We start from the raw sequence: 6,594 nt of genomic DNA, 5'->3' as shown, positions 1-6,594 counted from the left end.
ACTCCAGCCTGGGTGACAGACAGACCCTGTCTCAGAAAAAAAAAAAAAAAATTATATGACTCAGAAAACCACCCAAATAGAATGAAGCTTCTAAATGTTCTCGTGGTATGTGGTTTGCCATAGTTGAACAATAATCCCCTTATTAAGTAGGGTAGAAGACAGCATAGTGGTGCTTGCCTATAATCCGTTACTTAAAAAGCTGAGGTGAGAGGATCACTTGAGCCCAAGAGTTCAAGGTTACATGAGCTGTGATCACACCACTGCACTCCAGCCTGGGTGACAGACTGAGTCCCAATCTCAAAAAAAAAAAAAAGGGTGGTCTACATTCTCAGAAAGCCAAGATTAGAAAACTGTAACAATCAGGTATTTGAGATTTCATCAGAATACCCACAAAGAATATAAACATGCTACTTTCCTAAGAAAACAGAACTTAATTTTCTCTGTAAAGATTTTCCAATCTGAACTAGGTATGATGGTGCATGCCTGTAATCCCAGCTACTAGGGAAGCTAACACAGTAGGACCACTTGAGCCCAGGAGTTCCAGACCAGCCCTGACAACATAGCAAGACTCCATCTCTACAAAAAAATTTTAAAATTATCCCGGTATAGCAGCATGCGCCTGTAGTCCCAGCCACTTAGGAGTCTAAGGCTGAAGGATTGTTTGAGCCCAAGTTTAAGGTTACATGGGCTATGGTCATGCCCCTGCACTCCAGCCTGGGCAACAAAGAGAAACCCTATCTCCAAAAACAAACAGAAAAACAAAGGCAAAGCTAGGCACAGTGGCTCATGCCTGTAATCCCAGCTACTTGGGAGGCTAAGGCAGGAGGATTACTTGAGCCCAGGAATTGAGTCCAGCTTGGACAACACAGCAAGAACCTGTCTCTAATTAAAAAACACAAAATTGACTTTCCAATCTATTGCAAGACATTCTTCAGGAAAGACAGTGAAATTACAGTCATTTTACTATGCTAATAATTACACAGCATTTTAAATAAAAAAGAACCAGAAATTGAAAAACACACCTAATTTTTAAAGAAAATGTTCTCTCCTTAGGTTGCATGATTGCAGAAGGAGCACTGGACAGTCAGGCAATCTGAGTTCTGGTCCCAACTCTCACTCATCAGATGTGTAATTCTGGCCAGCTTTACCCTCTGTGAAATATGGCTGAACTATCAGTCCTAATAGGGTATGATCCAGCTCTAAGTCTGTAACTACAGGTGCCTTCCCTGAAAAGTAGAAATCTGGAGGAGTGTGAATAGCTCCCCTGCATTAAACATAGCTAGGCTAATGTGATGATAAAGACAGGAAGAGAACACAGGACATTAAACAGAGTTGTGTGAGTGAGATGGAAAAATGGATAATTTTCTTCCATTTCTTTTCACATTACTGTGTTAATCTTTAAACAAAAGGAATTCTAAAACCCCCATAACTGGGTATCTTCACCCTGAGAAGCAGGAAATGTGTGTCTGCAGAGAAATCAGGGCTCTTCGGTTCATGTGACGGAGGAATCCATGTGCCCAAGGATGGGCCTCGTTTTATCACACTCCCCTTCAGAAAGAGTTTTAGGCATGTGGCCAAAAAAGGGGGTGTGGTCTAGGCAGGGACAGAGGGCCAGATCAGGAAGACTACCTCTGAAATCCTCACACCGTGCTCGCCTACACGAAATGGCTAACAAAATTACAAGCAGTGATGGAGACCCTTCCCAGGATAAATCTAGCTTTACTCAACAATATGGAAGGAGGAGAAAGTAGGGTGGGGTGGGAGGATCTTCCATTTTTCTATGTCTTCATTTTATATGGCTTGTACCTGTAACACACAGGGTTCAAAAGATGAATTAGAACTGTCTCTGTGCTAGTGTTTATGCAGTTCAGTGGAATAGAATGGGAGGGGAATCATCCATGTTCACAACACTATGGGTGGGGCACACTCTCTTCTGTTGTTTGTTGTTCTGTGACTTAAACCATATACTGCAAAAGGCTTAAAAAAAAAAAAGAGGACAAAACTCATCTAAGCATATTTTCTTTGCATTCATACCATCCTCTTTCTCACCCAAAAGTTTCTTCAATGCCTAAGTGTCTCTGGAATCAGTGTTTGGCCCCAAAGCCTATGGTTTGTGCAGAGATTCACAGAAAAGATCAGGTTCTGTTCCTTAAAAAAATAAAGATTTTCCAATGCTTAAAGACATAGCCTAATTATTTGCCTATTATCCCTCAAGGGGACACCATACACCTTGACCTAGAACTCTATCAAGTGTTCACAGAAAAGTGTCAGGGCAAATAAACAATCTGTTCTTCTAAATTCCCCTTTATATCTCCTTCCAACCACACATATTTATTTTCAGTCTCTAAAACAAACTTAATGTTATATGCTCAGAAGGAAGAGAAGGATGTTATCGAATTTATTCCTTTGCTCTCCAAAAAGGCCACACCTAAGACATCGTCAAGGTGAGAATCATTCCCGATGCATGCGGGTGGAAATATGGTGCTTGTTAAGAATAAAAAATAAAAACCAAACAAAAGAACAAACAAACCAACAAACAAAAAAACAGTGCTCAGAAATCTGTATCTGTCACATTTCTCTCTACTCCTTAATTGGGCTTTCGATGCAGGAAAGACAATTCACTAGCTGGGAACGGGAGAAAGAACTCCATCATTCTTCCACTGCCAGCACCTGTTCTGCCAGCTGACACTATTTAATATAAATTTTGACCGTAAGAAAAAGGCAATATACTAATAGCACTGCTGTTTACCAAAAACTAATCAAATCTCTTCACTGCTGGTTCACCCCCGCTTTCTCTCACACCACCTACTCACCCAATGCAGAGAAGGGGTGGTAACCACTTTCTCCGGCACAGACACAGTGTCTTAACATAAGCAGTGATTCTGACCAAAAGAGCCACCACCCTCTTGCCCCTCTCCCTGCTTATCATACAGGGAACACCAAGTCCACTCCGGGGCTGGGAATCTGAAATCAATTCACTTTAACCAGATCTTTAGAATCTGCCCTACGGTTAAAGAAAGAGAAAATGCAAATCAGAAAAACACATCACATGGAGAACAAACCAAAATCAGGGCTGGGGAACATTTGCACATCAGCGCTGCCTTTGAACTCCAGAATGGCATGGAAAGCGCCGCTGCCCAGCCCAGATCCAAGGAGGGGGTTTTACAAAGGCTTCCAGCACCCCCTATCAACACAAACACTTCCTCCCCGCTTCCAGAATGCTCTGAATAAAGACCTTCTTTAAGCACTTACTGGGAGCGGCAGCTTCTCTCTGCAATGTGCCTGTGAGTCACGCAGCAGGAGGGGCCCCGGAGCAGGGCAAGTCGGAGAGCCCCCAGCTTCCCTGCAAGCTGATGTCTATGAGACAGCAGCCCAGGAACCGACTTTCCCATTACAGCCTCAGACTGTAATCCATGTGCTTTCGGCGGGCCAGTCCCAGCTGCCCACAGAGCACCACATGATCTGCTCTGACATCAGATCAGCCAGACGTGACAGCCCATCCGCCAGCCTCTTCCACACTCATGGGTTGCATCATTTGGGTGCCTTTGGTTTGCATTTAAGCAGGTGGTACAGAGTAAGGAACTGTTGTTTTCTCATAAATTTTTTTTTTCCTGGTGTCTTCTGTTCTCAAAGAAGGGAAAAAATAAGCAAGAAAAGCACTTGACTTTGTTGCAGCCTAAATGTATCAGATATATGGGAAGTAACTGGAGTTCCACGCCTAGTTCAGGGAAGCTGAGGAATGAGCTACTGCCAAGATGCTAATGCTGTGGGAGTGATTTCATCTATAAATCACTACCACCACCATATCCTACCGCCTTTCAGTAGATCATCTTTTATATAAGAGTTTATATATATATATCTATATACACATATATATGCTATATATATGTTTAAGTCATAAAATATTGGTAGGTGGGGTGTGTGTGTGTGTGTGTGTGTGTGTGTTTTAAGCTAGTCACCACTGAGTTTAGTTCATGGACGATCTCAGGGAGGTAACCATTAGACTCAGTGCAATATACAATAATTATATTTTGAGAGGATTCACATAAAGTCCAACAGAAATAGACGTACACACCTAGACAGGCAGATAAGCAGACAGGAAGTCAGAACCATCCATTCAGGCTTACATTCATTCATTCAGTAATCATTTATTGATCACCTACTACATACCTAGTCCAAAAATAGATTATCAAAATGGTGGAGGGGTTGGATATTTGTCACAGAGTTTCTAATTCTACTTCTGTGATAAGACAAGGAAGTAAGAGCCTTATCAAGGATCCTTATAAAATGTTCTGTGTCTAATACTGAATCTAAAGGCTGGTAACAAAATCACATTTTATCTTAATTTCATTAGGATAAATGGTAACCTTTAAGGTAAGAATAATCAAAATCATTAAGACTTTATGAAGCAAAATCATAGCCCGCTTAGATAGCTGTGACCAGAAATGTAATTCTAAAATTACAAAAAATATGATGCTCCCCTAGCAGAGAGGAGAATTCACTTGCTCTGTCCCCTAGGCTGAAGTGCAGTGGCATAATCTTGGCTCCCTGCAACCTCCCCCTCCCAAGTGATTGTCCTACCTCACCCTCCCAAGTAGCTGGGATTACAGGCATGTGCCACCACACTTGGCTAATTTTTTGTTTTTAGTAGAGACAGGGTTTCACCATGTTGGCCAGGCTGGTCTCGAACTCCTGACTTCAGGTGATCCACCTTCCTCGGCCTCCCAAAGTGCTCAGATTACAAGCATGAGCCACTGTGCCCCGCCAAGACACTTCTTAAGTAGAAAAATAAATAAAGTAGAAAAATAAATATATAATTTTAGTTTTCCTTAGTTTAATAATTAGCTATTCCCTATAAAATAATCACAAAATATGCAAACCCTTGGTTTTCATTATTTTGTCTTTGTTCCTTATCTTTGAAGTGAATTGTGCCATTTTATTATATGTTAACTAAGGCTATAATATCATTATTTAATATTGTAATCAACATAATAGTATTCACATGTTTTTATTGAAATAATTCAATCTAATAATTATATAATTACTAATATCATAATAAATTTGTCATTTAATATATAATATTTAACTCATCTATTTGCTTTGTACCAAGTGTGTGATATTTTCCCCTGAGATGACCAGGATGCTTGTGACTGTGGAATTCAGTATGAGATTCCACGGGCACTTGATTTCCATTTGTTCTCCATTGGAAATAAGCTATATAAAGAATAAAACTGTTCAAGTCTACTACTGTTTCTACTGAAACAGAACATCTCTGACACCAGATATGTGGGTTTTTCACATCAAGAAATTTCCCAATTTTCTGAGACACCAGCTGAGTGCCCTACAATTTAATTCAATTCTGACACTGACTACCCAGAGTTGACGCAGACACTACAGGTTAAGGACTCAATCCCACAAGATTGCCCCCGACTTCAAATAAAAATCACAAATAGTAGGTACCCAGGTTACCCACACTTTTGTCCAACTTGGCTACAATTTGGGGGTTCCCATAACTCCCTTCCTAGGTTTGATAATTTGTTATAACAGCTCACAGAACTCAGGGAAACACTTTACTTATTGTTACCAGTTTGTTATAAAGAATATTATAAAGTACACAAATGAACAGCCAGATGAAAAGGTATGTAAGGTGAGGTCTCGAAGTGTCCAGAGTGCAGGAGCTTCTGTCCCCATGGTGTTTGGTGTGCACCATCCTCCAAACATGTGGATACATTCACCAACTTGGAAGCTCTCTGAGTCCTGTTGTTAATGGTTTGTTTTTATGGAGGTTCCATTACATAGGTATGGTTGATTAAATTTGGCCATTGGAGATTGACTCAATCTTCAGCCCCCCTCCCCTCTATGGAGGTGTGGTGGATCTGAAAGTTTAAATTCTCTAATCACATGATTGGTTTCTCTAGCAAAGAGCTCCCATCCTGAAGCTATCTAGGGCAGGCCCCTGCCCCCACCAAGAGTCACCTCATTAGCATAAACTCAAGTTTGGTTGAAAGGGCCTTATGAATAGCAAATTATGCTCTTCTCACCTCATTATCTAGGAAATGACAAGGGTTTTATGAGCTCTGTGTCAGAAACTAGGGATGAATATTAATATATGTGTTTGTTTATATATCACAATATCAGAGTTAATTCTTTTATGCTCATTATTTAACTGAACACCTATCATGTTCAAGTCACTGAAAATGATACCAAAGTGCATAACCTTCAGTGGGTTTATAATCTTGTTAGGGATATGCTGTTTCCACACAAATATCTGAAATACAGTTGATAAATCAAATACATAGAAAGTAATGCAGTTAAAGTAGACAAGGAAAGTGAATTCTCGCAGGTGGTGGTGGCTTACACCTGTAATCTCAGCGCTTTGGGAGGCTGAGGTGGGTGGATCATTTGAGGTCAGGAGTTCAAGACTAGTCTGGCCAGCCAACATGGTGAAACTCCGTTTCTACGAAAAATAGTAGACTGAGACTCCATCATAAAAAATAAAATAAAATAAAAAAAGGCCGAGTGCAGTGGCTCACGCCTGTAATCCTAGCACTTTGGGAGGCCGAGGCGGGCGGATCATGAGGTCAGGAGATCGAG

General features: G+C 40.9%; 1 protein-coding gene and 1 pseudogene across 1 annotated transcript in view; both read right to left on the bottom strand.

Annotated features, from left to right (window-relative positions):
* Positions 1 to 3,392, bottom strand: part of LOC105516272 — a 9,173-nt pseudogene extending 5,781 nt beyond the window's left edge.
* Positions 1 to 3,455, bottom strand: part of ANK2 (ankyrin 2, neuronal) — a 583,270-nt gene extending 579,815 nt beyond the window's left edge. Inside the window, exon 1 of the mRNA XM_011948367.1 lies at positions 3,253 to 3,455. The gene's annotated coding sequence lies outside the window, so the exon portion shown is untranslated. The remainder of the gene's footprint in view (positions 1 to 3,252) is intronic.
* Positions 3,456 to 6,594: the final 3,139 nt, after the last annotated feature.

The sequence above is a fragment of the Colobus angolensis genome, unplaced genomic scaffold (assembly GCF_000951035.1).
Source record: "Colobus angolensis palliatus isolate OR3802 unplaced genomic scaffold, Cang.pa_1.0 Scaffold279, whole genome shotgun sequence".
NCBI lineage: Eukaryota > Metazoa > Chordata > Mammalia > Primates > Cercopithecidae > Colobus > Colobus angolensis.
This window is presented reverse-complemented; position numbering and strand designations above follow the sequence as displayed.